This window comes from Miscanthus floridulus, chromosome 4 (assembly GCF_019320115.1).
Source record: "Miscanthus floridulus cultivar M001 chromosome 4, ASM1932011v1, whole genome shotgun sequence".
NCBI lineage: Eukaryota > Viridiplantae > Streptophyta > Magnoliopsida > Poales > Poaceae > Miscanthus > Miscanthus floridulus.
In genome coordinates this window covers 38,487,328-38,507,316 of record NC_089583.1, presented here as the reverse complement: position 1 = coordinate 38,507,316, position 19,989 = coordinate 38,487,328, and the positions used below count along the sequence as shown (strand labels likewise).

General features: G+C 42.8%; 1 pseudogene; it reads right to left on the bottom strand.

The window, feature by feature from the left end:
• Window positions 1-6,674: 6,674 nt before the first annotated feature.
• The window catches only part of LOC136548406 (uncharacterized), a 95,670-nt pseudogene continuing 82,355 nt past the window's right edge, over window positions 6,675-19,989 (bottom strand).

Genomic DNA, 19,989 nt, shown 5'->3' with positions numbered 1-19,989 from the left:
CTACTTGGTCCATTTTCATACGTGCATCTGTCTCTGTACAGACAAAACTGGGCATTATATGCATTCATGAGTATATATAATACCGGAGTTTATCTTTCTCAATCTCTGATTTGTTTCATTTCCATACATACATCAAAAGCATTCTATGATGATTTAAAAAAAAAGGCATCTCCATGCGGAGAAAATCTAGACAAAACACTAGTAGCTATACTAGATGAGGTGGTGCAGCAACGCTAAATGGAGTTAGGCATTGCCTTTTTAAACAGAGAGACCGAATAAGAATACAGTTTTTAAGGATTATACGTGTCTATATGAGTGATCATATATGGTTTTGGTGATTTGGATGATAACACAAACATTAAGAATAACATGTGTATTGTCTTACACAAGTGGCATGAAGAAACGAAGAACAAATGAAGAAATCAACAAAGGAAGACTCCGTAAGGAAATTACACAAGACGAAGGAGAACTCGTAGCATTATATATCGCCACTGTTGAGGCAGAGTGGCTTCGTGAACTTCTTATGGATTTACCGATAGTAGAAAAACCTATACCGGCTATTTCTATGAACTGTGATAATCAAGGTGAACAGTTCTAATGATAACATGAAGTTCACAATGCATGTAAAGAAGCGGTTAAAATCTGTCAGAAAATTAAGAAACTCTGGAGTGATAGCGTTGGATTATGTCCATACGTCTAAAAATCTGGCAGATCAATTCAGTAAGGGACTGTCACGTAATGTGATAGATAGTGCATCGAGGGAGATGGACTTAGACCCATATGAAGTTTATCATGGTAGTAACCTTTTCTATGTGATCGGAGATCTGGTGAAGTAAAATGGTGAAACCAAGCCCTGTGGTACACTATAAGGATAGATCCAACTTATACCGGTTTGGCCCTTAGCAGCCCTGCACATGGAACATAGCCACATTTCTCATTCTAGAAATGTCATTCTGAGAATAGTTTTCTTCCCACGGTACAAAACAATCACCATAGCAGTGTCATACCATGTTCCTCGTTCCTCGCCCCTATCGTTTCGGGGACATGGCTGCTCAGGTTTGGTCACTTGCTATACTAGTAGTACCGTTCGTTACAACGCTTCGGACGATCCAGCGATGGAGTCGAGGAATGTTGGACAATTGGCTAAAGCTAGGCCGTTTGGAAATTATCTACGGTCACTGTTCAGGAAACACACGACAAGTGATTTAGCCAAAGAGAAATACAACACGTCGAATAGTTGGACTTTGTCCAGCCAGCACATAGTGTTGTGGCACTGCTCAAATGAACAGGTCGGGCATTCCGGCTAGGTGAAGAAAGTCACTGTTGGACTAACACATTAGCAAGATCTACAACAACTACTTCAATCAATGGGTAGTACGGGTAGGACTGTCAGACCAAGGAAAAAATTGACCACACTCGACTATCCGGCCAATGCTGCTTTTTGCATAATTTAGCTAACAGCTAGCTAGGGTTGATCGGCTAAATATAGGGGTTCCCATTCACTTTCCTGAGGTAATTGGAGTGCCAAAATACTGCTGGAAGCTAGAATAAGTGAGTATACACTCTATCCACTCTATCATGTGCATATTGATCAAATCCAAGTCATAGGATTAATCTTTTGTTCATCTTTGTAGGTTTAGGCCTTAGAGCTTTAGAATTTGAATGTGTTGGTATATTGGACCCTAGGTACTCTTGCCGCATGATGGGAAGCCTGAATAAAATAGGATGGGCCGAGCCTGCTGAGGAAGAAGCCTAAGTCGGACGGGGTACATATCTAGTACTTAGAAGACAATATATATTGACTAGATAGCTTTGCAAGCCAAGTAAATCATGTTGGTCTGCTTGGATCCGATAAGATTACCTTATAACAAATTAGAAAAATTATAGATTCAAGTCATTCGGCATTCCATCTCTAACCTTACCCTTGTTCCCTGACTAAATAAGGGGAGGCAGGGGTGAACCATTTGATAGAACAATATCTCATAGCTAGGAATCATACACAAACTCATCAATGCCCCTGTAAATCCAAGCATACGAAGCAAGAGAAGCATTATCCACTGGATGTAGGGTATTCCGTATATTCTAGAAATTGCTTTGGACCGCAGGTTTGAACTTAGAAAATTGCAGGGGCCCTTTTGCAAAATGGCCGTCCGAATACGGGAGGGGGAGAGGATGCTAGCGGCAAGCTGGCGGTAAGTTGGCAACGGCGCCATGGCTGGAGACGGGCGGCGCACATAAAACACGGTCTACGGCTATGATTGGATGAATCGAGGGCACGGGTAGAAAGAGGAGAACAAGGCGAATCCAACCAGGCCACTTACAGCGGTCGACGGTGAAGGGAAACGAAGCATCTTGGCGAGCGGACGGTGATGGCGACGCTAGGGTTCGCTGTGGCGCAGCTACTCGGCGAGGCAGCTATGGCTCGGAAGCAAGATAGGGAGGTGGCGCGCGGTGTAGGCCACTATTTATGAGGGCAGGTGGCTTGGGTGGCACGGCAAGGGCGATGCGTGGCAGCAGCGGAGTCGGAGGCGGCAATAGACTCTGGTTTGGTAACACCGTGGGGAAGAAGACGTTGTCACGTGGGACCGGTTGGTCAGCGTCACGCAAGGGAAGAGAGGAGAACGGCGTGGCGATGGGCTACGGAGAGAATGGGCCACCTACGGGGAAAGAAGAAATAGGCCATGCAGAAGGGAAACTGGGCTGCGCGGGAAAGAAGGTTGAGCTGGGCCAGAGCCAAGAGAGGGAGAAGAGAGAAAATCAAATTCCTTTTCTAATTTTCTCAACACAATTTCAAATCCAAATTTAAATCCTTTTGCAGATTTTGATTAAACCAAAGCATCACAAATAAAATATGCAATAACATGTATGCACATACATATATGCAAACATTTTATTTGATTTTATTTTTAACAAAGTTATCATTTTTCTAAATTTAAATGCTCACAAAATTCATAATTAAATTATTTTCTCCTATTTTAAAATCTTGCAAATTTTAGGGTGTTACAATTCTACCCCCCTTAAAATGAATCTTGTCCTTACTTGCTCCTCTATGTCTCTTAAAACATCCAGTCCGAATACTTGAGTTTCTCCCGTTTGATTCAAAAACAATGGGGTTGTACGCTTTCGTCCATACAAAGCCTTGAAAAGGTGCCATATTGAGACTCTTTTGATAACTGTTGTTATATGAGAACTCTGCATAAGACGAACTCTGCATAAGGCAAACTCTTGTCCCAACTTGTACCATACTGCAATGCACAAGCTCTCAACATGTCCTCTAAAATCTAATTAGTCCTCTCAGTTTGTCCATCTGTCTGAGTGAAAATGTACTTCAGACTCTTATGATCAGTATAGATATCACTCTTATGTCCGATAAGATAGTGCCTCCATATTTTCAGAGCATGAACCACTACTGCTAACTCCAAATAATGAGTAGGATAGTTTAGCTCATGCTTTCTCAATTGTTGGGATGCATAGGCCACTACTCTTCTTTCTTGCATAAGAACACATCCGAGACCTTGATGAGATGCATCACAATAGATAGAAAAGTTCTTGCTCAAATCTAGCAAAACCAATACTGGGGCTATAGTCAACCTCTTCTTCAATTCCTCAAAGTTAGCCTGGCACTTCTCAGACCACACAAACTTAACATTCTTCTCCAACAAAGCTGTCATAGGCTTGGCAAGTTTAGAAAAGCCTTCTATGAACCTTTTGTAGTATCTAGCCAATCTCAAGAAACTACGAATCTCTCCTACATCGATCGGTGGCTTCTAGTTCAACACATCTCTCATCTTGCTTCGCTTAGCATACAACTTGTGTTCCTTGAGCTTCTGTAAGACCAACCTTAGATATTCAGCGTGCTCTTCTTCTATTTTGGAGAATACCAATATATCATCGATAAATACCACCACAAACTTATCCAAAAACTCCATGAACACCTTATTCATCAACTACATAAAGTATGCAGGTGCATTGGTCAATCCAAAGGACATAACGGTGTACTCATACAAACCATACCTCATAGTAAAAGCTGTCTTGGGTATGTCAGTTGCACGAATCTTCAGCTGATGATAACCAGAACGAAGATCAATCTTAGACAAAACACAAGCACCTCTCAACTGATCAAACAAGTCATCAATTCTAGGTAGCGGGTACTTGTTCTTGATAGTAACCTCATTTAGTGATCGATAATCAACACACATCCTCTGGGTACTATCCTTCTTGTCAACAAATATAATCGGTGCTCCCTAAGGTGACGAACTAGGATAAATGAAACCTTTCTCCTGCAACTTCTTTATTTGTTTCTTAAGTTCCTCTAATTCATTAACCCCCATTCTATATGGACGCTTAGCTATAGGTGTAGTTCTAGGTAATAATTCAATAATAAACTCAATGTCACGGTCAGGTGGCATACCTGGCAAGTCATCAGGGAGCACATCTAGGAACTCATCCACAACTAGGTCCTCCTTGTTGGCGCTATCATCAAGCTAGTTCACTGTGGCTATCGGCTGCTTCTGTACTACAACATCGGCACTGATTCTGTCCCTAGTCGGTGTGGTCACAACAACTACCTTCTCCTTGCACTGAATCACTGCTTGTTGTTTCATCATCCAATCCATACCTAGAATCACATCAATGTCAGATATTCTCAACACAACGGGGCTCACTTTGAACTCTACCCCCCTTAAGGATAGACTAGTTGGAAGACAATGATAAGAAGCTTGCATACTACCTCCTGGTGAGTTTACTAATATGGAATCTTTCATGGCACATAAGGGTATGCTATGCGTTCTAACAAATGCTTGTGATATGAAAGATTGTGAAGCTCCAGAATAAAAAGAACAGTGGCAGGAGTGGAATTGACATCAAATGTACCGAGCATGACTTCTGGTTCCATAAGCACCATCTTTGTAGACAAATGATTCACCTTTCCTGTGTTGGGTGCTGGCTTCTGAAAACTATTCTGCCTCTGTGGGGTCTACTGGTTTGGCCTCTCAAGGTAGTTATAAGACATATGACCCTCCTTACCACAATGGAAACACTTGTTGGGAGTGCTAGGGGCACTGGTCTTCATTGGGGTGTTGTTGGGTGCACCCTGTCGTGGTGTCTGCTGGCCACTCTGCTGCTGAGGGCGTTGGTTGCTATTCTGTTGCTGGTACAATGGACGCTGCTAGTTCGGGTTGCGATTCCACTGATTAGGTGGCCCCAGTGCCTTTGCTGGAAGCTTTGTTATAGATTGGTGTGTAGATGAGTATTACTCCTAGAGGCCTGTCCCTGAAGCATCCTCTTCTTAGCCTCCATCTCTTTATGCTTATTGTCAATCACAATAGTGCGGTTCACCAGCGTCTAGAAATTGGGGTATGTATTGGACATAAGCTGGAGTTGTAGACCATCATACAACCCCTTGAGAAAGCAGCATTGCTTATCAGCATCATCAGCCACCTCATTCGGAGCATAATATGACAACTGAGCGAATTTGTCATGATACTCAGCCACAGACATGGACCCTTGTTTCAAAGCTCTAAATTCTTCCTGCTTTAGCTCTATCAATGCTTCAAGTATGTGGTAGGATCTACAATTCTCTCTAAATTCTAGCCAGGTGATAGGAGGAGCATTATTGGGATGTCCATACTCGAATGCGTCCCACCAGTGCTAGGCTTCTCCCTGGAGTTGTCCTGATGCGTACAACACCTTCTTCTAGTCGTCACACTACGCTATGTTGAGTTGCTTCACCACTGCACAAAGCCAATCATCTGCTTCTAGTGGATCAGTGGCATGTGAAAACACCAGGGGGCGGCCCTTCTAGAATTCACCATGCTTATCACGTGATGCTCCATCAATTGGTTGATTCTGCTGATTCTGCACCAGTGATTGCATAAGCTATGTCTACACTGCCAAAAGTTGCTCAATAGTTGGTGGTGGTGGTGGTGGTGGATGTGGGGGAACACCTCCATGACCTCGGCCTCTTCTTCTTTCAGACATCTGACACAAATATTCAAAATTTAGAGATTTCCAAATTATAGACACTTATAGAGATATATAATACATTCTGAAAATTTTTTAGACAAGTTTCAACATCAGTAGCTCGGTAAAACAGTCATATCTCGAGTTCTAGATATCCAAAAGAGGCGTTCTTTACATAGTTGGAAAGATTAAGAAATGATCTACAACTTTTATTGAGACTACATGCCCAGATTCTATCGTTAGGTTAATTAAAAATATGACACAACAGAAACTATTCTAGATTCCAGGCTGCGCAGAAACTTCAACTTGAAATAGCTATATCTCTCAAACAAAATCAGATTTAGGGGTGATTCCAGTGGCATTAGAAAAATACTTAAGTATAGTTATTCCCATAAAAAGGTTATAATTTTTGGTCAAGTAGATTTAGATGGGTATTGAGATAAGGGTAGACTGCTTTGAAAAACAGATCCAAGAGAACAAGATGTACCAACTCCAACTATTTATTTATTGACTCAAACTTTACTATTCTTAACTATGGAACTTGCGGACATTCCCACAAAGTTCTAGCACTCATTACAAAAATCCAACTCACACATAAACATAATAATAAATCAACAAGACACACCAAAGTTCACACCACACTACTAGACTCGACTTGACTCAACTTGACCCGTGCTACTAACGTCTTATTACATAGAAAGGAACTCCAACACCTATGGGCGATGTTTATGGGGAAGCTTCTCATAAATCATTGGTAGGCTGAGGCACTCCCTTTGGTCATCTATCATTTGTTGGTACCTCTTAAGTGTCTCCTGCTGTGCCTTTAACTGATCTTCCAGTCCTCGAATCTTCCCTACTAACTCATAGCCAAAGTGTACCATCACTTGAGTAGTTGGATCCATGCCCTGAGGGTCTATCATTGCCCACTCCAATTCAGGGTGTTGACGAGGGAGGAATCGATATTGGTCATCCTTCATATCCTCAAAACGGTGGCCACGGAGACCCATGTAGGCTTCAGCAGCTGCATCTTCTATGCCATCTTCCATGGTGGCACGATGAGCATGATGCGAATAGCTCACGTCCAGCTGGTATACTTCCTTCTCTTCATCCCTAATGGAGATACACACCTTAGTCTTCCAATAAGTGTCCTCCAGAGGGTGCGTATGTTCTTCGCAGACATACTCCACAACTATGTCCCAATCAGCGTAGTAGGTCTGAAGAATCCCCATAAGTCGGTGGTGTGAAATGGAGGATTCACACCCCGGCTTGTACCAGATCTTTGTAGTCCATCCTATGGCAGGGGTAGGCAGATCTTCTTGAACGACGTCCTCCTCCTCCTCCTCCACATCAGACAATACAACGACCTCCACTTCCTCAGGTTCTTCTTCTTCAGGCTCTTCCTAGAGTGGTTTAGGCGTAGGTGCTGGTGCAAGTGCTAGCGAGTCAACTTCCTGCTCCTAGGGTTCCTCCTCCTCACATGGATCCATAGGCTCATACAAGCCACGAGGCAGGTAGTAGCCTCCGGTGTTGATGCGAGCGGTCTTATTGGCACGAGGCATCTGCATAATTAGATTTAGTTAGAGTAGGAGCAATAATTTTCATAATAGGTGAGGCAAAAGAAGCATAAAATTTAGCAAATAACAAGTGTGAGATGCGAAGCATGAAAGGAGTGAAGCAAAAGAGGCTAGAACGACCATTGCTAACTAGCCTTGCATCCTATAGTCAACATGGCTCTAATAACAATCTATCACACCCAACTTTAAGGATAAAATGGGATGCATAATCTTATGTGCGCCTAGAGATCAGTCACACACATAAGCCGCCAAATTATAGATAGTATCATCACAAGTGTTTATTACATCACGAATAATAAGACATAGTCTTCACATAAATACAACTGAAGTATAAAGATAACTCTCTCATGGAAGCTCCATAGCACAGGGACGTCAACTAGTTGATCACAAGTCTAGTAATCCTCAAGAAAGTCATCATTACCATAGCCATCTATTACCCATGTAGGATTTTTATCCAAATAATGAAATTAAACAAGCGTAAGTACATGTCGTACTCAACAAGTGTAACATAGGGTTCATGAGGCTCAAAAGGCTTGACACAGGTTTAACAGCATTTAACTTTTAGTTGTCATAATTTTAGCATAAGAGTAGCAACAAGTTGTTTTAATCCCAAAGTAAAACACATGATAAATGTAAACATGAATAATGAATAGCATAAATGGATAATTCTTAGTGATCATCTATTCCATAAGGGTCCAAGGCCGCTCGTGGTCATGAGTACGACTGATATACAAGTTTTACACTCTACAGAGGTTGTACACTTTTACTGTGAGCCGTGATACCCATATGCCTGGGTTAATTACTCCCAAAACACTTCTAAGGTGAGCAGGCAGGGTTCACTATGAAGCTTTTCAAAGGTTCGTCTAACAAGTTTGGGCCATTGGATTCACTCGGCAAATAGATGTAGAGCCCCCCTTCTCGATGGCACAATGACGCGCAACCTATACATAAGGGGACAGAGGCCACACTATACCTGATTCGTCAAGCTATTCTTATGTCAATAAAGGTAACCACTAACAAGCTAGAAAATATCCTCATACTGAGCTAAAGCCAGAGCCATGTAGCCCTCACAGCTGTACTGTAAGTCCCGAATGATCTCTTACAGATAAGTCCTTAGGAAGAGGAATTTGAAGCATTTAGAAAGTAGCTAAATGCTCTAGCCCCCTGTTTCCAAGTTGCTAAAAAGTCAAGTTTTAATGTTTATTGCATATTCCATTAGTCAAGTTACAAGATCATGGTTTAGTTGAGCACTAGCAAAGCTACCCAATGCATATCCCATAGGAGACAAGGTATAAGTTCAATTCTAGGGAATCCCTATCAAGGTGACACATGCAATATGAATTAAATGTATTAAAGTTGATAGGAAACAAGGATGATCCCATGCTATACTTGCCTTGAACAAAGTGTTCCTGCTAATCCTGCTCGTTAAAGTAGTACTTCTGATCACCCACGAATTGCTCACCGTCTATACTCGATAATCATAGCTACACACAAGCATCTAGAAGCAATCATGCATAGCAAACAATGACTATAGATTAGAACAGTACACCAATAGCATAAAATCAAGATAAAAAGTTTGTAAAACGAATCTACGTCTCGCTATGAACACACAGACACGAAGATCACAAAAATTGGAGCTAAAACGAAGAAGTTATGAATTAAACAAGATTTCCTTTAATAAAATAATAGATTAAATCTAACCTCAAATTTTAAAAGTTGGAAACATACTTAACAGTAGTATGAACATGTAGATTATGCAATTACGAACCTAACGCCACTTGAATGGATCAAATCGAAGTTAAAACAAAGATTTTATGGCCTAAATAAGACTAGTGGCAAAATTGTAAATAGATGAAAGCATATTTGAGATCTAACCAAAGAAACTACGCTTTCTGAAAAAGAAAATGTATTCTAGGAATACGCTTTGGACCGCGGGTTTGAACTTAGAAAATTGTAGGGGCTCATTTGCAAAATGGCTGGGCGAATCGGTATTGCATGATCCGAGCCATTGGATCGTGACTGGATGGCTCAGATCAGACGAGAGGGGGAGAGGCTGGCGGCGGCGAGCTGGCGGTGGCGCCATGGTCGGAGATGGGTGGCGCACGTAAAACATGGTTTATGGCTATGATTGGATGAATCGAGGGCACGGGTAGAAAGAGGAGAACAAGGCGAATCCAACCAGGCCACTTACAGCGGTCAACAGCGAAGGGAAACGTCGCGTCTCGGTGGGCGGACGGTGATGGCGGCGCTAGGGTTCGCTGTGGCACAGCTACTCGGCGAGGCGGCTGTGGCTCGGAAGCAAGATAGGTAGGCGGCGCGCAGTGTAGGGCACTATTTATGTGGGCGGGTGGCTTGGGTGGCATGGCAAGGGCGATGCATGGCAGCGGCGGAGTCGGAGGCGGCAGTAGACTGCAGTTCGGTAACGCCGTGGGGAAGAAGACGCTATCGCATGGGACCGGCTGGTCAATGTCACGCGGGGGAAGAAAGGAGAACAGCGCGGCGACGGGCTGCTCGGCTGGGCCGACCTGCTGCGGAGAGAATGGGCCACCTACGGGGAAAGAAGAAACAGGTCGCGCGGAAGGGAAACCAGGCTACGCGGGAAAGCCTGGAGTGGGCCGCGGCGGGAGAGAAGGCTGAGCTAGGCCAGATCTAATAGAGGGAGAAGAGAGAAAATAAAATTCCTTTTCTAAATTTCTCAACACAATTTCAAATCCAATTTAAATCCAGATTTAAATCCTTTTGCAAATTTTGATCAAACCAAAGCATCATAAATAAAATATGCAGCAGCATGTACCACATACATGTATGTAAACCTTATAATTGATTTTTTAACAAAGTTATCATTTTTCTAAATTTAAATGCTCATAAAATGCATAATTAAATCATTTTCTCCTATTTTAACATCTTGCAAATTTTAGGGTATTACATAGAGGCAGCTGCTCACGCATTTGTTTTGGCAGCTTGTAGCGGACTATGGCGGCTAGCCTTGCTTGGTGGTGGCTAGTCCAGTGTGGTACATCGTCTTGAGAGGCGGCACAAGCGGATCTGACTGCGGAAGGGCTACACGGCTTGCAGCGATCAACGGCGGCTAGTCCTGCTTGGTAGCAGGCTAGTTCGGTAAGGGTCATCATCGGTAACGATGGTGCAAGCGGTGACGACGACGTTTTCGCCCTGACGTCTTTGTCGTCTCGGGGTTTGGCGGTGCACTGTGGTGACCGGTCGGTGGCTTGGAGTTAGGTGGTGGTTTGTTTTTTTCTGAGTTGAGCGTGTGCGGTTCATGTCAATGTCCCAATGCGACCGACTAGTGTGTTTTTTTTTTCTTTTGTTGAGTTTACTTTCCAGCGTGGGTTGTAAGTCGTCATTGTATCGTTGTGTCCACTTTGGACTTTTCTTCTTTTTAATATAATCGCCAGCTGCCTGATTCGTTTAAAAAAACATGATCTATTCATAATGCATTTGCATGGCGAAAGGATATACAAGAATAAAACCATCACAAAGAACATAGATGAATTTTAAAGTATGCCAGGAGAGGTGCGCATCAGAAAATAAACAAGGATGTCTCTATTTATAAGATTATAAAAGAATATTAGAATATATTACAATTCGCACAGGTGATTGTGAAGCATAGCAGAAGGAAGATGGGTCATCGAGATAATACGGCCTCCAATCCATGGAATAATCTTAAGGGACCAGTCTCCACACTTCAAATCAACAGGTATTTTTGATAGCTCAGCACCTTCCTGCCCTGATGGCTCCTCTATATCAGGTATAGGCTGAATCATCTCTGTACAACCATAGCAATTTGCCAGACAAGCAGAGACAATTAAAACTATTGTATCTTTTTTGATAATATGTTAAAATTTATGGAAATGACAAAGTTTTCCTTCTAGATCTAAAACAGTATAACCATAAATAAGTGGTACGAGAAATACCCATTCGTTTCTTGTGCTCAAATTCGCTAGTTGCGACTAAGCTGGACACTTCAGATTCAGAAGGCATTGTAAGGTGTATTTCTTCACCGTCAACACCATCTGTGCTTATCTGGATGAAAAAAGTTGTGTTACAGATAACTTCGGTTCTTGAGTGAAAAAAAGAACGAAAGGCAATAGACATATACCATAGCACCTCCACCAAACAATATATTTATTTTTAAATTTCGTTTTGGTCTCTTCCATGACCCTTCAGATTTGAAGACTTTGACAGTAACCACCGATGAGTGGAGTTCAGCAATATAATATGTCAAAAGATAGTCTCCCTGTGTGAATGCATATCCCTCTCCAGCATCTTCAAAGAGGACACCTTCAGCTTTACCTGTAAAACAAGCCAAGTCATTGGCAGACATTATGCACACAGTTTTGAGACAACATAAATCAATATCTTGAAAACAAATAAAGGCTTAACTAAAGCATACAAATAATATATCATGGAAACACAAATTAATGTGCTGATTGAATTTTGTTATCGTATCCATTCAAAATGACATATGAGATATTTGTAGGAGGAATATTGTGTGGAATTGTCAATTGTATTGTTGAGGCTCGTGGGCGGATTATACAGGAGTACATTATTTAGGGGCCAAGAAACCTTCCTTAGACATAAGGGTTAGCCGATCCTAATCTACCTTCTATCATATATGGAGATATCCCAATATACTGTGACATTCCTGCAGTCACAGCGGGAGCGGCATAGATGGTTAGACTAGAGAAGAAGCTGGATGTTGTAAGCCATCCAGCTGACCTTCCCCTGTAGTCATAATGGTCGATGCGTAGTGGATGTTATGGCTGGAGTGGAAGCTGACAAGATTTGCTCAAGCAAGGCAGTAGCCCATTATGCCAATGTCGAGGTAGCCAAGCGTGAGGGCGGAGTAGCCGTGGTCGAGGATGTCATGCTAGAGATAGTCATAGGCAACATAGCAGTTGAGGTAGCTAATGTCGAGTCAGCAGCACATGAAGCTATGGACACAAAAGAGGCATCATGGTGATGATGGAGACACATCCAGATAGTCGTCGTGGAAGGGGACAATGCCAACACAATCAATGCCATCAAGGATGTAGACAAAGATGGTGAAGCAATGGAGGCAAATGGGATGGGAGGGTGAATGTTGAAGTTGATAGAGTCATGACACCAAGGCTAAGGCGTGCGTCAGGTTTGCTAGACTCAGCTACGTATCAAGGATGAAGGCATGCACCAATGTTACTAATACCAAATGTACTAGGGAGAGCGGGGGCCTAACAATGTGTCACTGTCTGGAGGACTAGCAGAGAAGGCTTCCACGATGATTATAGGAATTTTGGGGGTAGAAGGTGTTGGAGCAAACGAACTAGGTGCGGAAGAGACAATGACGTTGGGGACGAGAGGTTGTGCTAGATGTAGAAGAGGCAGTGAATGCTCAGGCGAGCAATCTGGGTGGACGATCTTGCTCGAAGGCGAGCAGTCCTGACGCAATGTAGGCAACGATAGGAGCGCTCAACGCCGGCGACAAAGAACTCAAACATCTTGATGAATACCTGGTGAAGACAGGTGATGATCAAGGGTCACAGCATGGTCATCCATGCACAAGGGACGATGATGTAGATGCAAGTGGCAATGATGAACTAGCGAAGAAGATGTGCGGACATGATGTAGGAAGGAGTTCTCTCGGCATTGCGTGCTCATCCTAGTTGCACGGTCGAAGAGGCGGAAGTTAGTGTGGTAGAGGCCGAATGTTGGAGTAGAGGCGCATGAATATGAAGGTGGTGGGTGACACACAAACTGATCTTAGATAGCAAAAACCAAAACAAATGTCGATCAAATGACCAGTGAGAGAGACAAACCCTCCCAAAATCAATGGATTGGGAAAAGACTATCTAGAGCGGCCAATCCACACGGTCAGCAATGCGAGCCCTACGTACGGGTGATGCTACCCCTGACAGAGATCCTCATGGACAATCTCCCTGGGGATGCACATATAAGTGGAAGCTTTAGGTTTTGTAGTCCGGGATCTATCTAAACCTAAACTCGTGATACCATTTAGGAGGAACATATTGTATGGAATTATCAAATATATACGATAACCCTTTTTTTTGCCAAGTTAGCTGTGAACAATGTGTTGTGGACATCGCGATGGAGGAGAGTTGCATGCCCAAGGCACCTACACGAGCACAAGATCAGTTTAATCTGACCAAATGCCTCGACTGATGGCGGCAACTGTCTCGATGGGAGGAAGGCAATAACCTAGAGGTGGCAGAAGATGCTGACTCAGATCAATAGCCTACATTGTGAAGAGGATTAGCAGCATGAAGCAGAGCCACTGCCTAGTTGGGCAGCAATCGTGGTGATGACGGCATTGTCATAGATGTCAGTTCTTGGAGGTGTGACAGTTCATTGTTGCGCGCGACAGACCAGCGACGATGATCAAACATGATGATGACCAGGGATACAGTAGTCGTGGACTAGCGCAGAGAAAGCAGTCGTGTCGACGAGAGTATCAAGCCATATCACTATCGAGAAGAGGAAATGCTAGAGAGGACAAAGACGAGGCGTTATAGTCTACAATCATGTAGCTGTCAACGGATCGGCAGGCAATGCAAACCAATCTATCATTGGAAAAAGAGAGAAAACTCAATCTAAAGATGTCATGGAAAACTCAAGATGGTGGTTGATCTATGAATCAATGATACAGTACTAAACTACGGGTGTGCAACCCCAGAGAAGATTTTGGAGATCAACCCCTCCCCCTAGGTGGTGCAATGCGGAAGCATAGAGGTTGTGGCTCAAGAACACAACGCCATCTCTATACCATGTAAGAATATGAAATGATCTGTATTGAGTCATGTATGCTATTTATATAGAGTACATGGTGGCGTGGATCTCAAGCAATCCTTGAGATAGTAGAGATGGAAACTAATCCTATCTTACCATAACAACTGGATACTTTGGGATCCATGCCATATACTCTAATAATATTGACACTTGGCGTTTGGATATAACCTGGGTTTGATAAGGGAAATGTGGTGGGGCATGCTACGGGATTGGGTTAAGGGTATGAGAACTTATCCTTTTTCCAGTGTTGTGTATGCATTTGTTTAGGATAGAGATACAACTTTTTTATGACCAAAATACCCCCTCATAGAACAAAACAAAAATAATGTGTATTTTGCTAGATAAACCGATACAGCCACAAATCTTTTTTAATGCTAAGAATCTCTCTATCTCCATCCGTGCTCTCTAGTCGAGCAAGATAGCACCATCAATGTGTAGAAAAGAAACAAATGAGAAAGCAACAACAAAAGCCAAAGATCCAGCCAAATAAAGATTAGTTGACTAGGTCACTATGGCTGCCTTGGGTGGATTCAGAGGACAGTGACGGCCCAAGCGCCGTCTAAAAAGCATCTGTGGGCTTCTTACGAATGACACATGAACAAAGAGGGCTCAAGAAGATGTGGTTGATGGCGAGACGGGGCAAAGGGCCGCTCCGATGGAGGGTGGGGCAGGGCAGATTCTATTCGGTCCCATTTCACATTCTACCCATCTCCCCTACTTGGTTTTGTTGAGTGGGATAAGACCCCTTTGCAACACATTCTCAAACCCTTGTATTTTCCCTTTCCATAAATGCAAACATGGTCTCAAATATTTCCCAACCCTCATATCCTCATTGCACCGCTCTTTTCCCTTTATCCAAATGTTACCTTAAAGTATAACACCAACATTGATAATTCAGAAAATGAGAAGTTGCATACCATTTTCATCCAATGCAATAATTAGTGACAGATCATCCTCCAAAGTTGCCTCTCCAACATGCTGAATAGGAAGACCTACTGGGAGAATCGCTCCACCTTGTAAGTACAGCACTGGCAAATCCTACACAATTGCCCATTCATAATAAGCATTCGAATAGAATTGATGTCCACGGACTAGGAGTTCAAAATTAAAACCAACTTACAGGGTGTGAATCCACAAAATCAAAAGGCAGCCATATGCCCTTTGGTAGTTTATGTGCACATTCATGAGCTCCTTTATTAGGTACAGTGCTGCAAATTAAAGACCAGAAAGATTAAACATACCAAAGCATAGAGAAAGATTCAGAAAATTAACACTGGCATTTTTTGGCATCTTTTCATCTATCTATCTATCTATATATATTTGATGAAAGATAATTGAGCAATTTCCAATTGATGGTGCAAAATAATTTCTAGCACAAAAAACATCCACTGAGGAACTGGCACACACACACACACACACACACACACACACACACACACACACACATATATATATATGTAGCTACATTAAAGCAAATGAACACCAATACGAAGCAGATCATGGGTCTCAAGAAGAAAGGTTAAGAAAAAAGTTTGTCAAGTCATTGACGTGAACATTTTACCTTGCACAGACTAAGAGTGGTCCGAGAAGAAAGGAAGTCTCAACTTTCTTTAGATCAATGTCTTGTGGATCTAAAAAAACAAGGAATGCAACATAATATTTGTAATAAACTGCATCATGGGAAGAACATATGTTATTTAACCCACCAAATGACAGTCCCCAGCTAAGAAGGATATAAATATATTTTATAAAGGTTGGATAGCAAAAGAAAGGAGGCAACAACTTGCCACACACCTTCATTCTTCCTACAAACTACAAGATTGAAACCAACTTAAAATTGGGCGATATGAAGTGAGAAGTAATTACCAGTAAAGTGTCACACCCAATTTTAAGGATAAAGTTGAATGCATTAAACCCATGTGTGTCCAGAGATCAGTCACACACATAAGTTGACAAATTACAAAAGTATCATCACGGTGTATCTTACATCACGATTAATACCATAACATAGTCTTACACAACACAGCGGAAGATAAAAAGACAGCTCTCTTGTGGAAGCTCCAACATAGAGATGGTCAACTAGTTGACCACAAGCCTAAAAGTCCTCTGGAAACTCCTGATACTCATTGACATCTGTTACCCATCTGGGATTTTTATCCAAATATTGAAAATAAACAAGCGTAAGTACTTCCCGTACTTAACAAGATAACATGGGGTTATGAAAGCTCAAAAAGGATGACTCTGGTTTACTGCAGTTAGCACATTTAGTAAGTCATGATTTTATCATCAACTATTATCAAGTTATGCTTAAGCCCCAATTAAACCCACATGATCAGATATCAGAATCAATTGTATCATATTATCATCATAGAACATCATAAATGAACATCAATAAATAATCAGTTATTCTATGAGTTTTCTAGGCTGCTCATGACCGTGAGCACGACAGTTATAAAAGTTTGTAACCCTCTGTAGAGGTTGTGCACATTCACCGTGAGTCATGATTCCCATATGCCCGGGTTAATTACTCTTATATCACTGTCAAGGTGAGCGGGCGGGGTACACTATGAAGCCATTTTATAGGTTTTTCTAACAAGTTAGGGCCGCTAGGTTTCCTCGGCAGGCAGATGTAGGAACCCTCCTTTCCTATGACACAAATCCTTCGCGGCTATACACATAAGAACAGGGGCAGTCCTATACCCAACGTGGCAAGCCCCTTTTGCGCCATAAAGGTAACCTCTAACGAGCTAGAAAAGGTCCTATTACTAAGCTAAAGTCAGAGCCATGTGGCTCTCATGGTTACACTGTCAGTCCTAGCTTTTGCCGATAGATAAGTCCTTATGGAGGGCCGAGAGCATCATGATCAAAAGTCATTTGCTCCTTTGCCCTATAATTTAGTTGTTTAAAAGCAAATTTTACCTTTTCGTTCCATAGAACCATTATTCATTATTTGGATCATGTACAATTACATTGAGCGCTAGCAACTACCCATATGCATATAACCCGTAGGAGACAAGGGAATATGATAATCAACCACTAGGATGTCCTTACGGGTATCAAAATTAGACACATGCAAATGAGTAATTAATAAGGGTGAATAGGACATCAAGGCAGATCCCATGCTATACTTGCCTTGGTTAACAAACTCCTGCTGGTCCTGCTGGTCTCCGAAGAACTCTTGGTCTCCAACGTTCTCCTCACCGTCTGAACTCGACCAACAAAGCAACATACAAGCATTCCAAAGGCATTCATGCAAAACAAACAATCCTATGGTTAGAATAGTATACCAACAGTATAGAAAACAAGATAAAATGTTTATGAAAAGAATATACGTCTCGCTACGATCACGTCAGCTCAAAGTTCATGAAGAACGGAGCTAAAACACGAAAGTTATGAATTAAACGGGGTTTCCTATAGCAATTTATTTAATTAAACCTAACCATAAAATTTAAAAGATGCAAACATGGTTAACAGTGGTACTAACACATAGATTATGCAATTACAAAACTAACGCAATTTGAACGGGTCGATTCGGAGCTAAAACGATGATTTTATAAGCAAAACAATGTAGTGGCATTTCTGTAAATAGAATAAACTATTTCTGAATTTAAATAAAATCAATTTTGGAATAATTAAAACGGCCGAGGATTGCGGGTTCTATTTGGCAAAACCTGGGGGTCTCTTTAGCAAAATGACCCACGAAGGGGTATCGGCCATCGGTGGCCGTTGATCAAGCATTGGACGGTGTAGATTAGTGCTGGAGGGAGAGAGAAGGAGGACGGCGGCCGGGAACAGTGCTCCTGTGGCGGGGCACCATGGCCGGCGATGTGGAGCTTGCCGACGTGCTCAATTCGGGGCTATGGGCCACAATTCGATGAACCGAGGGCACTAAGGGAGAGAGGGGGTGCAGGCGACCACGGCCAGGCCGAGAATACGGTCGGAGGACACGGCTGTGGCAGAGGTGGCCATGGCCGGCGGTGGGAAACTCTATGGCGCTCATGGATTAGGCACTAGAGGCCATGAAACTAGGAAATAACGGCATGGGGAGAAGGAGGGCAGCAAGGGGGTCTCACCGTGGAGGAAAACGAGGACAAAGACGGCTTGGGGATGGTGGACCGCGTGGAGGGGCGGACGGCGGACCTTGGCGTTCTTCGGTGCGACGGTTGCGGCTTCCGGGTGCTCGGCGAGTGTGAAAATGGAGCAGGGGAGGCAGCAGGGAGGGCGGCTATGGGTCTAGACTGCCTTTTGTAGAGGCCGAGGAGCGGGGGAGGACGCTCCCACAATGCGAGTTGGCACGGGCGACGGTCGCAACCTTGACCGCGCGATGCGGGAGGTTGGAGACTGCGCCGACACATGGGCCCAGACCATCGGTGGCAGAGGGAAGGGGAAGGGCATGGCGGCTGCAGTTCTGCCCGAGCTGGGCTGGCCTAGGAAGGAAACGGGAGGAGGGGGAGAAGGGGAAGGGGGTGACCGGGCCGGCGGGGAGAGTTGGGCCGACGGGCCAGAATGAGGAAGGGAGGGGAGAGAAATGAATTTCCTTTTTCTTTTTCCAAATCAAATTTCCAAATTCATTTCCAATTGATTTTTGATTCCTTTTAAGTTTAAATCAAAACCACTCAACATATTAAATAAAATGCTGTAGCATGAGTGCATCAACATATATCTATCCTTATGATTGATTTTAATTTCATAAAAAATATTATTTTCCTATGTTTTAATGCACACATAATTGCATAAATAAATCAAATTTACTATTTTAAAAGATTGCAAATTTTAGGGTGTTACAATTCTACCCCCTTAAGGTGAATCTCGTCCTCGAGATTTGGATGATTGCTTACTCAAACAGTTGGGGATAAGAGTTTCGCAAATCCTCTTCTCTTTCCCAAGTAGCCTCATCCTCTGTATATCGATTCCATTGAACCTTGCGCATTTTTATAACTCGGCTCCTTGTAACTCTTTCTGCCTTTTGTAAGATCTTTATTGGATACTCTTCATATGTGAGATCTTCCTTAACAGCAAGTTCTTCTAAAGGAATCTGCTCTTCTGGTACTCACAAACACTTCTTTAATTGAGAAACATGAAACACATCGTGCACACCTGACAAACTCTCAGACAGTTCCAACTGATAGGCTACTTCTCCACGTCTCTCTAGGATCCTAAAAGGTCCAATATACCTCGGTGCCAACTTTCCCTTCATATTGAATCTTTTCACACTTCTCATTGGTGACACCTTCAAGTACACATAATCCCCAACTTCGAAAGTCAGCTCTCTTCTGCGAGTATCAGCGTAACTCTTCTGTCGGGACTGAGCCACTCTCAAGTTGTCTCTAATCATTCTCACTTGTTCTTCTGTGTCTCTAAGGACATCGGGTCCAAACACTTGAGTTTCACCAGTCTGATTCCAGAACAAAGGCGTTCTACATTTACGCCCATACAGTGCCTCAAAAGGTGACATCTTGAGACTCTTTTGGTAACTGTTGTTGTACGAGAACTTAACATATGGTAGACTCTTATCCTAGCTTGTACCATATTGCAGTGCATAAGCTCTCAACATATCTTCCAAAATCTGGTTGATCCTTTCAGTCTGTCCATCAGTTTGTGGGTGGTAAGCAGAGCTAAAATTCAACTTTGTCCCCAAAGATCTATGTACTTT